The sequence below is a fragment of the Triticum dicoccoides genome, chromosome 3B (genome assembly GCF_002162155.2).
Source record: "Triticum dicoccoides isolate Atlit2015 ecotype Zavitan chromosome 3B, WEW_v2.0, whole genome shotgun sequence".
NCBI classification, from domain to species: domain Eukaryota; kingdom Viridiplantae; phylum Streptophyta; class Magnoliopsida; order Poales; family Poaceae; genus Triticum; species Triticum dicoccoides.
This window is the reverse complement of record NC_041385.1, coordinates 83,349,781-83,373,509: the sequence shown is the minus strand read 5'-3', so window position 1 is coordinate 83,373,509 and position 23,729 is coordinate 83,349,781.

Below are 23,729 nucleotides of genomic sequence, written 5' to 3'. Positions count from 1 at the left end.
AAGCCCATGGATCAAAGTAGCCCTCTCTGGTGTACTGAGCAGGGTCCTCGGGGTTCCACTGGTTAGCGAGCTCCTGCGGATCCCACTGATAAATAGACTCCTGATATGGATCAAGTGATGGCTCTGGCTCTGGATCTAGGGATCGTGTCCCCCTCCAATATGCGTGAATATCCACGCGCAAAACAAAGTGCCTGCCTGAATGAAGATCAAACAAAGTAGGTGCAGGCAAGGTAACAATCTAAAAATTATCCTTGTCGGTGTACTAGAGTAGGGGTACCCTAGTATCCCGAACTTGTGCACGGGCAGTTGCAGCACCCCGCGGCAAGGCTTGCTGGGTGACCGCCAAGGTCCTCCGTGGTTCCTTTGGAGCCATTCAAGAACAAAGTATTCAAGCCAAGGAGACAAGGCCCCGGCAAGAGGAGCTTGCTGGGAAGGCCAACCAAGGCATCTCAAGGAACTTGCCGCGACGTGCCACGCATCCCGGCGAGGCCCGGTGAGCGACAAGCTTCCGGACGCGACAAGACAACGACCGCGGCAAGGCGCTTGCCGCGGCAAACTACCACTCTGTACCCGCGCTCCAGCACATCCACCAACGTGTCGCCCTGGGACCTTTCCAGGCGCGCGTGGCAAGAGGCTGTGCGGCCAGCGGTGCACGGTGGCAAGCGACGCTGACAAGATTGCCATCGTGGCAAGCGGTGGCGTCCCTGACGGTCCCTTTTTACACTATTTAGGCGACGTAGACGGGCATTTAATGCCTTTGTCCCCTGCCGTCAGGGTTAGGTACGATACACTGTACATGTAGTTGTACCAACCGCAATTCCTTTTCCATTTTTACCCTTGTCTACGTTGCCACCTGTCGGAGACCCCTTTAGCATATAAAAGGAGGCCCATGCGCAACATAGAAGGGGGTTCGAAGGCAGAAAAACACTCACGCTCGGTCTCGTTAGCAGCTAGTGTGTACTGTAGCACTCAGCGCTCCCGAGCAAGAACTCAATACACTCAGACATGCAGCAGTAGGAGTGTTATCTCTCCGGAGAGCTCCGAAGCTGGGTAAACTGCTCGTGTGCTTCGCCTCGATCCGCTCTTCGTGCGATCTCCGCCCCCGCCGAACCGAAAGGGGCTCGGTCCGCCGGTCCCATAGGTGTTCGTGGATCAGTTTCCCTGACATCTTTGGCGCGCTAGGTAGGGGGCGTCGAGGTTGTGTGAACCTGATCCGGCGTTCACACGAGCTAGATCTTCATCTTCTTCATCGACATGCCACCGAAGAAGAAGGCTTCGGCGGCAGCTGTTCCGTCCACGTCGATCCCACCACCACCGGAGAAAACGAGTGGTGGGGTAGACACTGGTGGAAGAACGGGCATCGATGAGGGAGCTCACGGTGCTGCCAGGTCCAAGGACAAGGCTGCGCAGACCTCGGCGTCCATACATGCACCGCGCCCATCTCAGGAGGCGCAGGACCGACAGTGTCATGGTATTCGTAGTGCCATATGTTTGTTGGACCAAGATCGAGCTGGTGGATCTCGGAGTGCTCAAGACCAGCATGCACGCCAACATGCTGGCACGAGTGAGACACGGTCGCCTTGACGGGATACTACTCCTTCTAACATAGTTAGAAGTCCGAGCATATCCCGCTCCTCGCACCGTTCGCCACTGCCGCCCACCACTCCAGCAGAAGCTTTGGCGCGAGCTCAACTGCTCCTGGATTACCCTCCAACGGCAGACAAGATCGATAAATGGAGGGCCACCATTCAGAGTCTCATCGGCTTCGCCAACGGCGACACTCCACGGCAGCCGAGTACATCGCTGCCGCGGCAGGACTACCAGGCACGAGACGATGGCGACGAAACCGGTGGGGGTGCAACCACCATACACTCTCCACCCCGAAGGCCAAGATCGCCGACTCGCCGGATCCACCTCGACGATGACTCCACCGCATCATCAGATCCACGAGCTCGTCGCGATCAGCGCCAAGTTCTTCACGAACGACAGCAAGAAGACGCTCGTACTCGCATCGAGCACCAAAGAGAAGCGCGGCGTCAATCGGACCAGCGCGCTGGGCCCTTTGTCGACATGCATGCACCAGGGGAACCAGGCGACTTGCCGTACGCGGTAGGTTGCCCTGCGTTCACTCGTGAGCTGCGGCAAGTCCAGTGGCCCAGCACGAAGAATTTCAAGCCAGACGTACCAGAGAAGTACGACGGCAAGTCGCATCCGTCGGAGTTCCTCAGCATCTACACCATCACGGTGCAAGCTGCCGGGGGGCGGGACGACAAGATCCTGGCCAACTACTTCCCGCTGGTGCTCAAGCCCAATGTCAGATCCCGGCTCATGCACTTGCCGGACAACTCCATATCCTCCTGGGCAGATCTATGCCATCAGTTTGTCGGCGCCTTTACAGGATCATTGCCTATCGTCTTCCGGGTGACGACAATCTTCAGCCTATCGTCTTCCGGGGGCACGTTGCTCCAATCGTTGCCATGCGCTACTGGGGCTTGGCGCTAGGCGGTAAATGGCTGCGGGTTCTCCTCGACAATCCAGCACCAGTCTGCTCTCCATTCTTCCCACTTGCTGCGGAGCTCTCCCTCCAGATAAGCTTCCTTCTTGCCAGTTCTCGAGATCCAGGCGATTCCACCGGATAAAGGCTCCCCTCTCTCAACTCGGGGCATAAAGAAGTGGCGAAAAAGAGCTACATTTGGATAGATTCCGACAAAGTTTTCGCAGAGATGTGTGAAAACTGCCATGGTCAGAATAGCGTTGGGGGTGAAGTCAAGGAGGCGGAACCCGTAGGTGTTCATAATGCCACAGAAAAACTCAGAGAAAGGCGGGCAGAGCTTGCAGTAGAAGAACAACGCAAAGAAGGGATATCCATTCGGAGCCAGTTCCGAAGCGGCGGCTGAGAGTACCTTCGTGCGCGGATGCGCTCGCGTCTCCGTCGACCAGAAGAGGTAGTAATACTCCCTCAGCTCCTTCGCGGCGAGCTGAGGGGGACGATTGCCCGCTACTTTCGCAGCGCCACGAGCCGCTGCGCCTCGGCCGACTTCACAACCTTCCCGGCTTTCAGAGCCATGGCGAAGGTGGTGAGAGAGATCGACGGCGTTGGTGGTGCCGGTGGCGATGGGGGGCGAAGCGCTGCTCTCTTTCAGCTTTGGGAAGAAGGGGGGAGCAGCGGAGATTTTTGAGATTGGAATAGCAACCGGCGAGATGGGCGAACTGCCCCTGTTTCCCCTGCTTATAAAGAGGGAGGGGGCAGACGTTCCGTCTTTCCGAATAAAGAAACCACCCACGATCTCTCCCACGACGCCGCATTCGACGCGTGCCGTTCAAGGAGGGCGCAGTGGATACAGAGTGAGATACGGCGTAACCCAGGCCGCGCGTGCCCGTGCCCTGTTTTGGGCCTGGCCCAACAGCGCTCGGCACCATGTGTGGCCCAGGCCCAGGGGCTCCTGTCGGTGTACTAGAGTAGGGGTACCCTAGTATCCCGAACTTGTGCACGGGCAGTTGCAGCACCCCGCGGCAAGGCTTGCCGGGTGACCACCAAGGTCCTCTGTGGTTCCTTTGGAGCCATTCAAGAACAAAGTATTCAAGCCAAGGAGACAAGGCCCCGGCAAGAGGAGCTTGCCGGGAAGGCCAACCAAGGCATCTCAAGGAACTTGCCGCGACGCGCCACGCGTCCCGGCGAGGCCCGGTGAGCGACAAGCTTCCGGACACGACAAGACAACGACCGCGGCAAGGCGCTTGCCGCGGCAAACTACCACTCTGTACCCGCGCTCCAGCACATCCACCAACGTGTCGCCCTGGGACCTTTCCAGGCGCTCGTGGCAAGAGGCTGTGCGGCCAGCGGTGCGCGGTGGCAAGCGACGCTGACAAGATTGCCATCGTGGCAAGCGGTGGCGTCCCTGACGGTCCCTTTTTACACTATTTGGGCGACGTAGATGGGCATTTAATGCCTTTGTCCCCTGCCGTCAGGGTTAGGTATGATACACTGTACAGGTAGTTGTACCAACCGCAATTCCTTTTCCATTTTTACCCTTGTCTACGTTGCCACCTGTCGGAGACCCCTTTAGCATATAAAAGGAGGCCCATGCGCAACGTAGAAGGGGGGTTCGAAGGCAAAAAAACACTCACGCTCGGTCTCGTTAGCAGCTAGTGTGTACTGTAGCATTCAGCGCTCCCGAGCAAGAACTCAATACACTCAGACATGCAGCAGTAGGAGTGTTATCTCTCCGGAGAGCTCCGAAGCTGGGTAAACTACTTGTGTGCTTCGCCTCGATCCGCTCTTCGTGCGATCTCCGCCCCCCGCCAAACCGAAAGGGGCTCGGTCCGCCGATCCCATAGGTGTTCGTGGATCAGTTTCCCCGACAATCCTCTTCAAATATCAGGTTATAAATAAGTCTCTTTTCCTTGTCATAGCGAAGAAAATCATGTGCTACCATACTTTGATAATCTAAGTAAATAGTGGCCAGCAACTTTTCTTCTTTCTCATAGTGTCTAATAGGAATCTCAAAATATTTAGCAAGACGAGAAGCATAGATACCTCCAAAAATGGGGCCCTTTGTATGGTTTAAACCCAACCGTTTAGCAACCATAGCGCTTAAACTGAAAGTTTTATCACGAAGTAAAGCATGGCACAAAATGGCAAGGTCAGGATCACTAAGGCCCCCGCGGTTTCCATGACCAACTAAACATCTACTAGCAAATATTGAATAGTAGCGCAGAACAGGAAAATGTATACTAGTAGTTATTACATCCAACACTTTTCTCCTTCCCCCTATAATAAAATGAAATCTCCCACATCACTAGGATGTGGTTCCTCGACACTGCCCTCAAAAGGTAATTTGCAAACCCCACAAAAATCATAGAGCGACATCTCCATATACTCATCATATAAATAAAATTCTACCAAGGGTGGCGATCTCCTAGCATGAAAATGAAAATTTTGCATGAAAGTATTAGTGAGTAGTAGATACTGATCACACCTATCATGGAGAAAGTCGGTGATGCCTGCATTCTCAGCCAGGTAATAGAAATCTTCATAAATTCCAGCTGCCTTCAAGAATGCATCACATGGTGATTCACGCGGTCAGACCTCCGCGGTACGAGGAAGGTTGTACTTGGGTTTTTTCATTCTCTTCATTCTCTTTTTCCTTTGAACTCCGGCTCGAGGAGCCTCTCAACAATTTCCTCAACATTTTCTTCCTCTGAAAAATTCTGAAATTTTTAGTGACTCAAAATAAAAGTGAACCAAACTCAACAAGATTGATAGCAACTACTCCCACAAGTGCCTAGACTATATTATGCATTAAAACTACCTTGGACCATATAAATTTGACATGCAAGCTCAAGAACAGGGTCACCTCAGCAGCAAAAAATTGCAATAAATAAAGCACTAGAACTAAAACTAATTGGACCATTGGAGGAGTCACATACCGAAGAACAATCCCCCAAAGCAGTTTTGTGAATGGAGCTTTGAGCAAGGAGATCAAAAATGGCAACAAAATGAGCAAGAACACGAGTTTGAGCTACGGGATGATTTTTTCTGGAGGAAGACGAAGTGGATGGGTGCTGGAATAAGTGGAGGGGGGCACGTGGGGCCCATGAGGCAGGGGGTGCGCCCTCCACCCTCGTGGCGCACTGGTGCATACCCCTGGTGTGTTCTCAGTGCCAGAAATTCTCAAATATTCTATAAAAAAATCATACTAAATTTTCAAGGCATTTGGAGAACTTTTATTTTTGAGGTATTTTTTATTGCATGGATAATTCACAAAATAGACAGAAAATACTATTTTTGCTTTATTTATTCTAAATAACAGAAAGTAAAAGGAGGGTACATAAAGTTGTGGCTTCTAAATTCATCCATCTCATGCTCATCAAAAGGAGTCCATTAACAAGGTTGATCAAGTCTTGTTAACAAACTTCTTATGAATGACATGAAACCAGAGAATTTTCTAATGACACTAGGTTACCTCAATAGGAATATGCATGTCCCCAACAATAAGAATATCTTATTTCTTCTTGACAGTAGGAAGAGGGAATTCAAAACCTCCAATAGTGATAGTTGAAACTTTTCGAATAGAATTGATACTATGAACTTGAGGTTGTTTCTTTGAAAAGTGTACCGTATGCTGATTACCATTAACATGAAAAGTGACATTACCTTTGTTGCAATCAATAACAGCCCCTGCAGTATTCCGAAAGGGTCTACAAAGGATGATCGACATACTATCGTCCTCGGGAATATCAAGAATAACAAAGTCTGTTAAAATAGTAATGTTTGCAACCACAACAGGCAGATCCTCACAAATACCGATGGGTATAGTAGTTGATTTATCATCCATTTGCAAAGAGATTTCAGTAGGTGTCAACTTATTCAAATCAAGTCTATGATATAAAGATAAAGGCATAACACTAACACCGGCTCCAAGATCACATAAAGCAGTTTTAACATAGTTTCTTTTAGTGGAGCATGGTATAGTTGGTACTCCTGGATCTCCAAGTTTCTTTGGTATTCCACCCTTAAAAGTGTCATTAGCTAGCATCATGGAAAATTCAGCTTCTGGTATCTTTCTTTTATTTGTAACAATATCTTTCATATACTTAGCATAATGATGCATTTTAAGCATAGCAGTCAAACACATACGCAAAAAGATAGGTCTAATCATTTCAACAAAGCGCTCAAATCCTCATGATCCTTTTTCTTGGATGGCTTAGGAGGAAAAGGCATGGGTTTCTAAACCCATGGTTCTCTTTCTTTACCGTGCTTCCTAGCAATGAAGTCTCTCTCTTATCATAACGTTGATTCTTTGATTGTGGGTTATCAAGATCAACAACGGGTTCAATATCTATATCATTATTATTACTAGCTTGAGCATCAACATGAACATCATCATTAACATTATCACTAGGTTCATGTTTATCACCAGATTGTGTTTGGCCATGGACCCGGTTGTCAGCCTCTCCACATACAGTCCACGTCCGATGGATGTCGTTCGTTGACCATGTTGACCAGGCCGCGCCGAGAGCACCATGGCGATGGACGATGGCAAGGCCTAGGAAGGGAACGACACGGGGCCGGGGAGGACTCGGCAATGGTTGCCCATGCGGTGGGGAGTATGAGGGTTTACTGGTCCGGCTGTCGTCGCTGGAAAATAACAGGAGGTGTGGGTGAGTAGAGGAATGGCCTATCTAGCAATGGAGTAGGATGGGCGGTGCAGCCTGTGTGGAAGCACAGCCGGCCACGGGAGGCGGGAGCAAGCAGTCCCACCGGCGCTGGTTTGGGCGGCTGGAGCAAGAAGATCAGATATTGAAGAAGCAGCACGGTCGTTGGATTGACATCCAACGGTCACTGCTGCTAGAATCGTTTGTGGACTAAGTTGACAAAGCCTTTCGTACACGTCAACCTAGTAGACCCACAAGTCAGCCTCCAAATCTGTCCCAAACAGCGTACAACCCAAAATTTCTAGCCAGATTCAAATTAATTTTAAAACTAAATATACCTTAATTCAAATTCAATAAAATTTTACCCGCACAAAAACAATGAAATTTAAAATATCAAAATCCGAAAGAAAAAACTATTTTGGAACTAATTGCCTATTTGTTGTATTTTTTCATTTGACAACCCATTTATTATTACTTATAGCCCATTTCTTATTACTCATAGCCCATTTTCTGGGCAAAATGCTTCCCTCCTCGTCTTGAAAGATTTCCGACACAGCAGGGCATAGAAAAGCAAGTAGGCCTACGTTGGTTATTCTGCAAAAAAACAAAATAGCTGGCTAGCCATTTTCAGAAAGGAAAAAAACAAACCGGGCTGGTCATGTGCTAAACATATGAAATAAAAGCCTGGGCTAGACGGGCCACAGCTCCCGCACAACCCAATTGATACCCTTCTCCATCCCAAAAAAACAAAATTACTGCGCGCGCTGCTGGGTCCCTACTGTCATACTCACCATGTATAGTCATCTCCTTATTCCTCTTGGTTTTTGACCATGTTGACAACACCGGAGGGCGGCACCGCGGCGAGAGAACTAAGGCAGAGAATGATGGTGAGGCCTCGGATGGGAACGAATAGGAGTCAGGGAAGATGCGCAGAGTTTTAGGGTGCGATGTGGCCACGATGCATGTGCGGCAGCACAGCCAGCCGTGGGAGGCGGGAGCAGGCGGTCCCGTCGGCGCTGGTTTGGCTTTGGCAGCTCGAGGAAGAAGAGACTAAAGAAACAAGACAGACGTTGAATGTCAATCCAACAGAAAGGTTGGCACAATCGTTTGTTGACTAAGCCGACACCAAGTAGCATACTTTTCTATATATAGGAAGAAAAGAAAAACTGGGCTCATTCACCTGATAACATTCCTAAAATTGCGACCGTTCGATCTTGTGTTGCAACTAAAACTGTGAGGTAAATGCGTTCGTCTGTCGTCCTCCTCACAGGGAACGTTCGCCACATAAGTGACTAGCACCCTTGGTTTTCAACCGAGAGGCCTTGGGTTCGAGTCCCAGGAACTCTCAATTTTGTCCTCCTTCCTTCCTCGCAAAAAAGAAAGAAAGAAAATCAAAGACTTGAGAAGGCGTACAGAACAAGCTAGTGTACTAGTAAAGAGACGTTGCTGAGTTTTAGAAAAAAGAGAGAGGTGCTCCTGTAGCTGGTTCGAATCCAAACCTATACTATGACTATATATGGTGCTATGCTACTCTGCAAGTAATGAAACTAACATATCCAACATTCGCTTCGCCTCTTCTCTACTTACTCTGCCTAGCATCAGAAGCTCTGGCCGCAACAACCATGTCCGCTGACTGCTCATCCACCTGCTCTTCAGCAGGCAACAACCAGATATGCACCAAGTCGCCACCCGTACCATCGCCTGTGGGTCTCATCACACCCCCGCCGGCACATGCACCGCATCCGGTTGCTCATTGCAACCCGCTGCCGTTGGTGTGGTGCCATTGCTGCAAATCACGCAAAGTCATCCGTCACGTCTCAACCACAATCCTCAACCCTGGCCGAGTCTTCTACAAATGCCCGAATCATGGGGTAATAATATGTTTAAGTGTTGTTCTACTCCTTTCAGTTGCTAATTGTTTTTAATAGTTTGGTTGATGATCTTCCAATTTGATTCATGCATAAAAGGGAAGATTCGTGTGACTTGTATTCCTGGGAAGTTGCTGATGTGGGGGAATGCAACTATGATGATTATTTAGTTAGCCGAGGAATCCCAATACCAGCAGGTTGGGGTGTTGGACAAGTAATTGAAGGAACGACAGAAGAGGAAGATGCAGAGTAGAAGGTTAAAGATGCAGTTCCTCTGATCATGGCCAAGCAACAGCTTCTGAACGGCCTTGACAACAATGAGGAGATGAAAGAGCTTGTGAAGAAAATGGGCAAAATCTATGTGCTCTTTCGGATGATTGTCTCTTTATTTGCAGTGTATGTAGCACTCGTGATGTATTCAGTGGCTATGACATGAGCACTTTGCTGAAACTAGTAATGAATGAAACTTGTGTAGCAGGCTGGGCGTAGTGTTGTGAACATCTAATGATTTCTATTAACGGAAATCAGGGGGTATCCCCTTTTGCTCATAAATAAATAAATAGCAGAGGCCCTTTTGGTAATAAATAAACAAATTAGCAGAGGCCATGTCGTGTCAAATTTGTTCTCATTCGAAGATGTCGAGCAAATTGCAGTCCAATAGCAAACTATGTCATCAAATCAAGTTTCACAGCCAAATATGAGTACAACTAAACAACAATGTCATCATGTTTTAGTCGTCATACAATCACCAAACACAAATCAGCATACATAACAAGTGATGTTCTCATGGCAAAATACTAAACAACACGTTCATGAGGTTTCAGTTGTCATAGCAAACACAATTTCACATAGTAGATAAAAAGCCATCTTCTAACAGGCAAATACGACAAAAGCAATCTAATCATCATCCGCAGCAGCAACGTCAACATCTTTGCCATGTGTATCAGTCTAAATAGTAATTCCCCACGGTGTCATCTTCTTCTTCATCCTCAACGTCCTCGAACGTTGGCTTCTTCTTGATCAACTATTGTATGTCCAAAAAACGACAGGCAATCTTTTCACCAGCGTCATTGACGTGATGGTTCTCAAAGATATTAGGAACATCTGTGTTATCTTGTACATCAGGAGCAGTGTAAGCATCATCTTGTTGTGCAACTTCATTAAATGAATTCCTCTGCTCAAACCTTTGCAATACTCTCCAGTCATCGCTACGTGCAAATGTGTCTTCCAAGAAAAATATTTATGTTGCTTGATTTTCCAAAATAAAAGGCTCGTTTGTCTGGTACGCCGCCTTGATATTGATGGATTTGAAATTATCATCAGCTCTGGGTTTTGCGATCCTAGAAAACAGGTTATACCAACGACAACACAATAGAACCACACACCGATGATCCTCGAAACTGGAGAGATACTGCAATTGGACAATGTCTGTTATGTTAGCATACATTTCAGTTGTCTCTTTGGCGTACATATCCGTGCTCATGATGGCATTGTTTTGTGTCTTCCTGCCTTCCTCATGTGCAAGGGTGTTGTAGCGCACATCTTCAACAACGCAAGATTCATAATGTCTTACCCGAGTATCAGGACCCATTGCTAGTGAGTAAATGGCATAATCAACTGCATGCCCATCCTCCCGCATCTTCTTAACCTATGGTTAGAAAATAGACAAGTTGATCATCTTATGTACTCAATATATTAAAAAAATTGACAGTGCAATTCAAAAGCTTACATGGCTCTTGAACCATTTCGCAAATCCAGCCATAACCAGTTTGTCAATGTTTCTTGGATTTAGCAGTAGTAACTCCTTTTTGTAGATGCTGCACAACATAGTGATCGCGTCCAACATCTAAATATATAAGAATGTGCTGCAAGTTTAGTAGATTATGATGTATAAGCTATAGTACTTAGCACTTACTTGATATAAGGTAGTATCTCAGGACAGTTATTCAACATATACCAAACCATATTGTCCAAATCTTTAGGTTTGTCCTCTTGTCGACTCTTCCCTATAACTCGAATAGAATAATCGAAAACGTTGAGCCCGGGATTGTCTTCACCCACCTCTTTGCTAAGCTAATCAGCTGTTTCAATGTATTTTGAGCAGAATGTCAACGCTTCTGTAGCAATGTAGGCCTCTGCAATGGAACCCTTGGGTCTAGCTCTGTTCCTAACATAGCCCTTGAAAGTGCCTACCTGATACGTCTCCAATGTATCTATAATTTTTTATTGTTCCATGCTATTATATTACCCGTTTTGGATGTTTATGGGCTTTACTATACACTTTTATATCATTTTTGGGACTAACCTACTAACCGGAGGCCCAGCCCGAATTGCTGTTTTTTTGCCTATTTCAGTGTTTCGTATAAAAGGAATATCAAACGGAGTCCAAACGGAATGAAACCTTCGGGAGCGGTCTTTTTGGAACAAACGCAATCCAGGAGACTTGGAGTGGACGTCAAGAAGCAGCCAAGGCACCCACGAGGGTGCAAGGCACGCCCTACGGGGGTGCCCCTGCCTCGTGGGAACCTCGTGGCTCCCTTGACCAACTTCTTTCGCCTAGATATATCTACGTACCCAGAAGACATACAGGAGCACCATGAAAAACTATTTCCGCCGCCGCAACCTTCTGTACCCGTGAGATCCCATCTTGGAGCCTTTTCCGGTGCTCCGCCGTAGGGGGAATCAATCACGGAGGGCTTCTACATCATCACCAAGGACTCTCTGATGAGTTGTGAGTAGTTTACCACAGATCTTCGGGTCCATAGTTATTAGCTAGATGGCTTCTTCTCTCTCTTTGAATCACAATACAAAGTTCTCCTCGATCTTCTTGGAGATCTATTCGATTTAACTTCTTTTGTGGTGTGTTTGTCGAGATCCGATGAATTGTGGGTTTATGATCAAGTTTATCTATGAGAAATATTTGAATCTCCTCTGAATTCTTTTATGTATGATTGGTTATATTTGCAAGTCTCTTTGAATTATCAGTTTGGTTTGGCCTACTAGATTGATCTTTCTTGCAATGGGAGAAGTGCTTAGCTTTGGGTTCAATCTTGTGGTGTCCTTTCCCAGTGACAGCAGGGGCAGCAAGGCACGTATTGTATTGTTACCATCGAGGATAAAAAGATGGGGTTTATATCATATTGCTTGAGTTTATCCCTCTACATCATGTCATCTTGCTTAATGTGTTACTCTGTTCTTATGAACTTAATACTCTAGGTGCATGCTAGATAGCGGTCGATGTGTGGAGTAATAGTAGTAGATGCATGCAGGAGTCGGTCTACTTGTCGCGAACGTGATGCCTATACATATGATCATGCCTAGATATTCTCATAACTATGCACTTTTCTATCAATTGCTCGACAGTAATTTGTTCACCCATCATAATACTTATGCTATCTTGAGAGAAGCCACTAGTGAAACCTATGCCCCCCGAGTCTATTCTCTATCATATAAGTTTCCAATCTACTTTATTTTGCAATCTTTACTTTTCAATCTATATCATAAAAATACCAAAAATATTTATCTTATCATATTATCTCTATCAGATATCACTTTCGCAAGTGGTCGTGAAGGTATTGACAACCCCTTTATCGTGTTGGTTGCGAGGTTCTTGTTTGTTTGTGTAGGTACGAGGGACTTGCGTGGAGCCTCCTACTGGATTGATACCTTGGTTCTCAAAAACTAAGGGAAATACTTACGCTACTTTGTTGCATCACCCTTTCCTCTTCAAGAGAAAAACCAACGCATGCTCAAGAGGTAGAAAGAAGGATTTCTGGCGCCGTTGCTTGGGAGGTCTTCTCTCAAGTCAAGACATACCAAGTACCCATCACAAACTCATCTCCCTCGCATTACAATATTTGTCATTTCGCCTCTCGTTTTCCTCTCCCCCACTTCACCCTTGCTGTTTTATTCGCCCTCTCTTCCCTGTTCGCCTCTCTTTCGCTTGCCTCTTGTGCGCCTGTTTGCCCTGATGGCTTTACCTAAAAACGTTGATCCTCACTTTAGAAGGTTGGAAGAGATCGAACTCAACGTTAGAAGCTTTATGACTTTACAATTTGAGCATCATAATTTTTTAGAAATGAGCTTAAAGAACAAAAAAGCTTTATCGGATACATGAATAAAGAGCTTGATGATATGTCTAAGGAATTTTATGTTTTGAACTCTCAGTTTGCTCATCTTGAAAAATGTATAGCCCAAATTTCTGATAAGCAGGCCACCTTAGTCAATAAGATGGCCGCCAAACCAGAAGGGTTAGAGGAAAATAATGATGAAGATCTAAAAGTTATTGATGTGTCTCCTATTAAATCCCTGTTTGGCAATATGAATCTTAATAATGATGGGACTGGACATGAGTCAACTTTAGTTAAAATGCGTCCCAATGATTTGGAGTTTTTTTATCTTGATGCTAAAATTGGTAAAAGTGGGATTGGAGAGATCAAAACTTTACATAGCAATGAACCCACTACTTTGGATTTCAAGGAATTGAATTATGATAATTGTTCTTTAATAGATTTTATTTCCTTGTTGCAATCCATGTTGAATTCTCCTCATGCTTATAGCCAAAATAAAGCTTTTACTAAACATATCGTTGATGCTTTAATGCAATCTTATGAGGAAAAACTTGAATTAGAAGTTTCTATCCCTAGAAAACTTTATGATGAGTGGGAACCTACTATTAAAATTAAAATTAAAGATCATGAATGCTATGCTTTGTGTGATTTGGGTGCTAGTGTTTCCACGATTCCAAAAACTTTATGTGATGTGCCAAGTTTCCGTGAATTTGATGATTGATTTTTAAACTTGCACCTTGTGGATTCCACTATTAAGAAACCTATGGGAAGGATTAATGATGTCCTTATTGTTGCAAATAGGAATTATGTGCCCGTAGATTTTATCGTTCTTGATATAGATTGCAATCTTTCATGTCCTATTATTCTTGGTAGACCTTTCCTTAGAACAATTGGTGCAATTATTGATATGAAGGAGGGAAATATTAGATTCCAATTTCCATTAAGGAAAGACATGGAACAGTTTCCTAGAAAGAAAATCAAATTACCTTATGAATCTATTATGAGAGCCACTTATGAATTGAATACCAAAGATGGCAATACTTAGATCTATTCTCGCTTTTATGCCTATCTAGGGGCATTAAACGATAGCGCTTGTTGGGAGGAAACCCAATTTCACTTTTGTTCCTTGCTTTTTGTTCCTGTTTAGTAATAAATAAATCGTATAGACTCTGTTTATATGTGGTTTTATGTTTTAATTAGTGTTTGTGCCAAGTAGAACCTATAGGATCATCTTGGGTGAAAGTTAATTTGATCTTGCTGAAAAACAGAAACTTTTGCACTCACGAGAAAAAATCTAATAAGTCACAGAAACGTGCTTTTGAGTTGATTATTTTTGCAGTAGATCAATAGACAAATTGCCTAGGACTTCCTATTTTGGTAGGATTTTAAGAGTTCCATAAGTATTCGAAAGTTACAGATTGCTACAGACTGTTCTGTTTTTGACAGATTCTGTTTTTCATGTGTTTGCTTATTTTGATGAATCTATGGCTAGTATCGGGGGGTATGAACCATAGAGAAGTTGGAATACAGTAGGTTTAAAACCAATATAAATGAATAATGAGTTCATTACAGAAACTTAAGTGGTGGTTTTTCTTTCTTGCACTAACGGAGCTCATGAGATTTCCTGTTGAGTTTTGTGTTGTGAAGTTTTCAAGTTTTGGGTAAAGATTTGATGGATTATGGAATAAGGAGTGGCAAGAGCCTAAGCTTGGGTATGCCCATGGCACACCGTGATAATTCAAGGACAACCAAAATCCTAAGCTTGGGGATGCCCCGGAAGGCATCCCCTCTTTCATCTTCGTCTATCGGTAACTTTACTTGGAGCTATATTTTTATTCACCACATGATATGTGTTTTGCTTGGAGCGTCTTGTATGATATGAATATTTTATTTTTAGTTTACCACAATCATCCTTGCTGTACACACCTTTTGGGAGAGACACACATGATTCGGAATTTATTAGAATACTCTATGTGCTTCACTTATATATTTTGAGCTAGACAGTTTTGCTCTAGTGCTTCACTTATATCTTTTTAGAGCACGGCGGTGGTTTTATTTTGTAGAAATTATTGATCTCTCATGATTCACTTATATTATTTTGAGATTCTTTTAGAACAGCATGGTATTTTCTATGATTTAAAAAATTGGTCCTAGAATGATGGGCATCCAAGTTGGGTATAAAAAAACTGTCATAGGAAGTGAATTGAATACTATGATCAACTTGATGCTTGATAATTGTTTTGAGATATAAAGGTGGTAATGTTAGAGTCATGCTAGCTGGGTAGTTGTGAATTTGAGGAATACTTGTGTTGAAGTTTGTGATTCCCGTAGCATGCACGTATGGTGAACCGTTATGTGATGAAGTTGGAGCATGATTTATTTTTTGATTGTCTTCCTTATGAGTGGCGGTCGGGGACGAGCGATGGTATTTTCGTACCAATCTATCCCCCTAGGAGCATGCACATAGTACTTTTTCAATGACTAATAAATGTTTACAATAAGTATGTGAGTTCTTTATGACTAATGTTGAGTCCATGGATTATACGCACTCTCACCCTTCCACCATTGCTAGCCTCTCTTGTGCCGCACAACCTTCGCCGGTACCATACACCCACCATATACCTTCCTCAAAACAGCCACCATACATATTATGGCATTTCCATAGCCATTCCGAGATATATTGCCCTGCAACTTTCCACCGTCCCATTTATTATGACACGCTCCATCATTGTCATATTGCTTTTTGCATGATCCTGTAGTAGACATCATATTTGTGGCAAAGCCACCTTCATAATTCTTTCATACATGTCACTCTTGATTCATCGCATATCCCGGTACACTGCCGGAGGCATCCACATAGAGTCATATTTTTTTTCTAAGTATTGAGTTGTAATTCTCGAGTTGTAAGTAAATAAAAGTGTGATGATATTCATTATTAGAGCATTGTCCCAAGTGAGGAAAGGATGATGGAGACTATGATTCCCCCACAAGTCGGGATGAGACTTCGGACTTTATGAAAAATAAAAGAGGCCAAAGAAGACCAAATAAAAAAAAGAGGCCAAAGAAGCCCACCAAAAAAAAAGAGAAAAAGAGAGAAGGCACAATGTTACTATCCTTTTTCCACACTTGTGATTCAAAGTAGCACCATGATCTTCATGATAGAGAGTCTCCTATGTTGTCACTTTCATATACTAGTGGGAATTTTACATTATAGAACTTGGCTTGTATATTCCAATGATGGGCTTCCTCAAAATGCCTTAGGTCTTCGTGAGCAAGCAAGTTGGATGCACACCCACTTAGTTTATTTTGTTGAGCTTTCATACACTTATAGCTCTAGTGCATCCGTTGCATGGCAATCCCTACTCACTCACATTGATATCTATTAATGGGCATCTTCATAGCCCGTTGATACGCCTAGTTGATGTGAGACTATCTTCTATTTTTTTTTCTTCTCCACAACCACCATTCTATTCCACATATAGTGTTATGTCCATGGCTCACGCTCATGTATTGCGTGAAAGTTCAAAAAGCTTGAGAACATAAAAAGTATGAAACAATTGCTTGGCTTGTCATCGGGGTTGTGCATGATTTAAATATTTTGTGTGATGAAGATAGAGCATAGCTAGACTATATGATTTTGTAGGGATAGCTTTCTTTAGCCATGTTATTTCGAGAGACATGATTACTTTGTTAGTATGCTTGAAGTATTACTATTCTTATGTCAATATGAACTTTTATTTTGAATCATTTGGATCTGAACATTCATGCCACAATAAAGAAAATTACATTAAGAAATATGCTAGGTAGCATTCCACATCAAAAATTCTGTTTTTATCATTTACCTACTTGAGGACGAGCAGGAATTACGCTTGCGGATGCTTGATACGTCTCCAACGTATCTATAATTTTTTTATTGTTCCATGCTATTATATTACCCATTTTGGATGTTTATGGGCTTTACTATACACTTTTATATCATTTTTTGGACTAGCCTACTAACCGGAGGCCCAGCCCGAATTGCTGTTTTTTTTGCCTATTTCAGTGTTTCGTAGAAAAGGAATATCAAACGGAGTCCAAGTGGAATGAAATCTTCGGGAGTGATCTTTTTGGAACAAATGCAATCCAGGAGACTTGGAGTGGATGTCAAGAAGCAGCCGAGCTGGCCACGAGGGTGCAAGGCGCGCCCTAGGGGGGCGCCCCTGCCTCGTGGGCAGCTCGTGGCTCCCCTGACCGACTTCTTTCGCCTATATATATCTACGTACCCCGAAAACATCCAGGAGCACCACGAAAAACTATTTCCGCCGCCGCAACCTTCTGTACCTGTGAGATCCCATCTTGGAGCCTTTTCCGGCGCTCCACCGGAGGGGGAATCGATCATGGAGGGCTTCTACATCATCACTAAGGCCTCTCCGATGAGTTGTGAGTAGTTTACCACAAACCTTTGGGTCCATAGTTATTAGCTAGATGGCTTCTTCTCTCTCTTTGAATCTCAATACAAAGTTCTCCTCGATATTCTTGGACATCTATTCGATGTAACTCTTTTGCGGTGTGTTTGTCGAGATCCGATGAATTGTGGGTTTATGATAAAGTTTATCTATGATAAATATTTGAATCTCCTCTGAATTCTTTTATGTATGATTGGTTATCTTTGCAAGTCTCTTCGAATTATCAGTTTGGTTTGTCTTACTAGATTGATCTTTCTTGCAATGGGAAAAGCGCCTAGCTTTGGGTTCAATCTTGCGGTGTCCTTTCCCAGTGACAGCAGGGGCAGCAAGGCACATATTGTATTGTTGCCATCGAGGATAAAAAGATGGGGTTTATATCATATTGCTTGAGTTTATCCCTCTACTTCATGTCATCTTGCTTAATGCGTCACTCTGTTCTTATGAACTTAATACTCTAGATGCATGCTGGATAACGGTCGATGTGTGGAGTAATAGTAGTAGATGCAGGCAGGAGTCGGTCTACTTGTCGCGGATGTGATGCCTATATACATGATCATGCCTAGATATTCTCATAACTATGCACTTTTCTATCAATTGCTCGACAGTAATTTGTTCACCCACCATAATACTTATGCTATCTTGAGAGAAGCCACTAGTGAAACCTATGGCCCCCGGGTCTATTCTCTATCATATAAGTTTCCGATCTACTTTATTTTGTAATCTTTACTTTTCAATATATATCATAAAAATACCAAAAATATTTGTCTTATCATATTATCTCTATCAGATCTCACTTTCGCAAGTGGCCGTGAAGGGATTGACAACCCCTTTATCGCGTTGGTTGCAAGGTTCTTGTTTGTTTGTGTAGGTACGAGGGACTTGCGTGGAGCCTCCTACTGGATTGATACCTTGGTTCTCAAAAACTAAGGGAAATACTTACGCTACATTGCTGCATCACCCTTTCCTCTTCAAGGGAAAAACCAACGCATGCTCAAGAGGTAGCACTAGCTGCCTTTCAATAGGGTACATCCAGCCATACTGTGCTGGACCTCTAAGTAGTGCCTCATCAGGTAGATTAACAGCCAAATGCACCATCACATCAAAGAAGGCTGGAGGATATATCTTCTCAAGGTCGCATAGGATAGTTGGTATCTTGTCTCTAAGACGCTCCAAAGCATCTATCCTGATATTTCTACTGCAAAGTTCCCTGAAGAATTGGCCCAACTCTGCAACTGCTCTGTAGAAGTCAGGGCGGCCCAATCCTCTAAGGATAACAGGTAAAAGCCTTTGAAATAGGACGTGTCAATCATGAGTTTTCAACCCTTGTACCTTGTTTCCTTCTGCACTGACTCTCCTTTCAGGGTTGGAAGCAAATCCATGTGGGAATCTCACACGTGACAAGACCTCGCAGAATTCTTTTCTTTTTACCTTGTCCAAGACGTACACAGCTGGTGCCATATCCCGTGGTTTACCTTCATCTTGCACCTGCAAATCCTGTTTGATACCCAGGTGTGTCAAATCAATCCTAGATTTTAAGGTATCTTTCGTCTTGCCTTCAATATTAAGAAGTGTGCCGATAATGCTGTCACATATATTTTTCTCGATGTGCATCACATCAAGATTATGCCGCCGATCCAAATCTTTCCAATACTCCAAGTCCCACAAAGTGGACCTGCGGGTAAACAATAATCTCTCTTCTGCCCTGCCATGCTTCCTTTTCCCGCTACCATTACCAGGATGGTTTCCTGGTGTAATATGCCTGATCTTCTCTAATTCCACTTGCAACTCATCGGCGGTGAGCCTCTTTGGCGCATCACGGTTTTCATGCTTTGCATTGAACACATGTCTTCGGTATTTTCTAGGATGCGGCTTGTCCTTGGCAAGGAAATGGTGTCAATGTAACATATCTGGCTAAGTATTGCATATGACAATGGATTCCTGTCACGGTGAACACATGCATTGTAACCATGTGTCGTTCGCCCTAACATAGTGCCTAAAGCTAGATAATCATGGATGCACCAAATTATAACAGCACGCAGAAACAAATCAGTTGGTGGGCTGCTATATAGGTCTCGAGTGAGAACACCCCTCCATAGCTGTTGAAGTTCCTCCACAAGAGGCTCCATGAATAAATCAAAATCCTTTCCAGGACTGTTTGGACCTGGGATGAGCAAGGCCATCATGTAGGTTGATTCTTTGGTGCAGACATTTGGAGGCATGCTGTAAGGGATAACAAGCACTGGCCACATGCTATATGTGGTGCTCTGGTGGCCAAATGGGTTAAATCCATCTGAAGCTAAGCCAAGTCTAATGTTTCTCGGGTCAGCAACAAACTTTTTGTGTTTATGATTGAAGCTTTTCCACTCACTACCATGAGATGGATGGCTCATTACATTCTGATCTCTGTACTCCTGGTTCCTAGAATGCCACAGTACATCCTCTCTTGTTTCAGCATCATGAAACAACCTCTGCAATCTTGGTATAATTGGAAAATGTCTCAGAACATTATGAGGAATCCTCTTCACAGCATCACCATCTTTCCATCTTGATGATTTGCATTTCGGGCATTCACTTAAGTTGGCATAATCCTTCCAGAGTAGAACACAATTATTCTTACAAACATGGATCATATCATATCCAATTCCAACTGCACGAAGGAAATTCTTCATTTTACTGTAGGTGTGTGGCAGCTCAGACACATATGGGAAAGATTTGCGGAAAGCAGCCAACATCGCATCGAATGATTTGTTGGTCATCCGCTCAAATGTCTTCACCTGAAGAAAGGTGACCATAGCTGAGAATACTGACAACTTATTTCCTGGGGTGACAGCCACGTTGCATTGTTCCAACATGCAGGCCCACCATTTTTCTTCTGCAGGTGAAAGTTCACGAAATGCTCATTTCGTAGCATTGTTTCAATGTTGGTCAAACTCACTGGCTCCAGCCCCACAACCAGCACCTCCTCCTCCACCTGAGCATCAGGCAGATCAAGATGGTGATCTGCTGCTTCCACGTAGTCAATAACATTGACGTTCATAGCTTCACCATGATGAACCCACCTAGTATATGTGACCGACATCCCATACAAGTGTAGATGATTTTGCACAGTTGACTGGGGTCTTGTAACTGAATTCATACAACTGCTAGACGGGCAGAGCACATCTAATTTTGGACCACCGTACTCAGCTCTGATAAAGTTCATGAAGTTTTCAACCCCCTCGACATATGCAGTGGAGAATCTTCGAGCAGAAGTTATCCAAGTCATGTCCATCTATTAGACATACAAATTAGTTCTTCTACTAGATATTACAGGAAAAACATATATGCTTTTTTATGAAGTACAGAAAAAATACCTAGGTCGATGTCTAAAGCTATGGCAAGATATTTTGATGAGGAGATCTAAGTAACAAAATATATGTAAAGCTAATTCAGCAAACAAATTTGAGTGCTAAATTATGGCAGGCTATTTCAGCAGTCAATGAGGCCAAGCACACAGCCATCAAACTATCGAAGGCCATTGCAACAACAAAGATCGAGTATAAAACAGTGTAGAGCTATTTCACCTAACAGATTGGCTACTAGACCATGGCAATCTACGTCACAATAAATATATGGCAGGATATTTTAGCAACTAATCGGCCTTGGCATGCCATCTTAGCTAAGCAGATTGAGTGTAGAACAGGGCAAGGAAGCTTCTTAAGCAGAGTATATTGGTTGTAAACTACTTCGGCAAACAGTGAGATTAACAACGTCTATCAGCTAGCATTCAATGCTACACCGACATGCACGGGGCCTTAGTCTAGAATGCGCGTATCGTGGGAGAAGCTAACCACCGTGCATCTCCACATGAACGTCACCAGCGGTGGCGGCGCTGACCGCCGTGCGCCTCCACAAGAACGTCGCTAGCGGTGGCGGCGCGGCTAGAGGACGATAGTCTATGAGAGCATACTTTGGGAGCAAGAGGATCACTGTGCGTCTCCTCGACAAACCGCAGCGCCGACATATCGGCGTGGTGGGTAGGGCGACTTTGGCGGAGCGAATGGAGTGGAGGGGGATGTGGGGGAGGGGGTTTTGGGAATATTATTGGCTAGTTGGGTGAAGGGCGATTGAATTTAGGATTTGGGGGAAAAAATTTGGGGGGGGGGGAAGGATTTTCGCGCGGTGGGCGGGGGGAGTTTGGCGCATGGTCGGTTTCTCCAAGTGCAGTCCCACATGCCAGTGAAGAGGTAAGCCGAAGCGCGCTCTATTTGCGTGAGCCGTGTGCAGGACCGAATGTGTGTGGGGTGCAATGCGACCGCGACAGCGGTGATGTGAGTGTACCACCTTTTTTCCTTTTAAACTAGGTGCTTCGTCCCCTCAAAAAAAACTTGGTGCTTCGTGCGATCCATCAATACTACTACTAGTAATCCGGTAATCCCGACTAAAACAGCGCGGCCGGGTCTTTTCCCGCGCGATATGTTGGGAGGTTGGCTTAGTTGGGTTTTTTTAGGACGAGTAATGCTACACCTACGTAATCCCAGTTACGTAATTAACATAATGTGACACGTCTGAGCTATTGATTGTAGATTGGGGGGAGGGAGGGGCCCACCACCATGAAAATCAGGGGATGAGAGAGAGAGGCAATTTACGTTAACCCTTTCATAGGTTCCCGTAGATGTAGAAAGATGTGAAATGCTTGAATGTGTAGTGGACATACTATTGGAGTGTCTAAGATAAATTGTGTATGTATAGACCGTATGTGTTTATTTACTTCGCATGTTAGCTTTGTCTCGGTTCAATAAAAAGCAGAGTTGCTGATGATGGTGTGCCTGTCATCCTGCAATATAGGCCGTCTGATCTATATCTAACGGGTAGGAAGGAAACTATGAAAAATTACACGCACTCCTCTCCACATTTGTAGATAAGGCCTTCCCTCATTCATCCTTTTTCTCCCACAAGATCTTGATGTTCCGTGCAACGCACGGGAATCTTGCTAGTACTCCTACAATATACTATATTATTGTGAAAGTTCATATACACCGGCCAAGATTAACGCAAACACGGCAGATTTTCATTACATATCGAACTTTTATAGGACAGAAAAATAAAATAAACCCGACCCTAAACCTATTCTACGGTGGTGATCAACGTCCTCCATCTGCGATCTCTATGTACGGTGGCGGGGTTCAAGACCCGTGAAGTGAATGTGTGGTCTCCGGCAAGGAAGAGTAGAACACGAGATAAAGACTGGCCAGTTGGCACACCATGCACTGCCGCCTCCCATGCCCTACTCATCCTCGGAGGAGTCCCCGACCTCGGCAGTTCCGGACATTGGACTGCGGCAAGTAGGACGCATGGCTGACGGTGCTCCCGTTGTTGGCCGCCAGCGTGGCCACTGCTTGTGCGGTCGTGTCCGTGTCCGGCTACGCCGCTATTGCGTCGCGAGAGGCGACTTGACCGAGGGCGGCGACCTCGAGCTTCATCCCCGAAGACAAGCTCTCCCGCAGAGCATTCACGCTTGCGGTCATGGCAGATGTGGTGCCAGGTTGGAGGACGATGCCCTATGGTGTGGAGGTTAGCTGGGTGTTGCCGCTTTAAGTAGCGCATTCCGGTGAGGCCAAGCGTCTGGGTGCGTCATTAAGTCGCCGGAGTTGGTTCCTCAGGCACCGAGCCTCTTAACGATGGCATACGGACAGACGACATAAACGCGGGCAGCTAGTGCTGGGTGGGAACGCACAGCGCGACGGCGCGAGGGACGAGGCTTTTTGGTGTGCCAGGGTAGTCAGCTGCGGTCGTGGCAACGTTGGATATGCCCTTTGTTCACATGCAATCCTCGCATGTCATTGAAAAAGCAAGACGACCCGACATGGTCTCAGGTCCTGGGGATGCAGTTGGCCGCACTATACCACTCCGCGGACGCGTCATGGTGCCCCATGCATCCTCGACAAGTCGGGTGTTGGGGTGTGTTTGGATTGTGGCCAAAGTGTACCTTACCAAAATTTTGGTCATGACCCAAAGATTGGTCTTTGTTTGGATGGTTGCCATTTTTCTGGCATGCCAATGAACTCTAGCCAACTCTAGTTCATTTTTCTTGCCAATGTCGGCAAAATCATGAGCAACCAAAACCTCAACCAAAATTTTGGCTAGCCAATGCTTTGATGGGGCAACCTTGGGCACAAACCAAACGTACCCTTGATCTGCTGGTCGTTCCA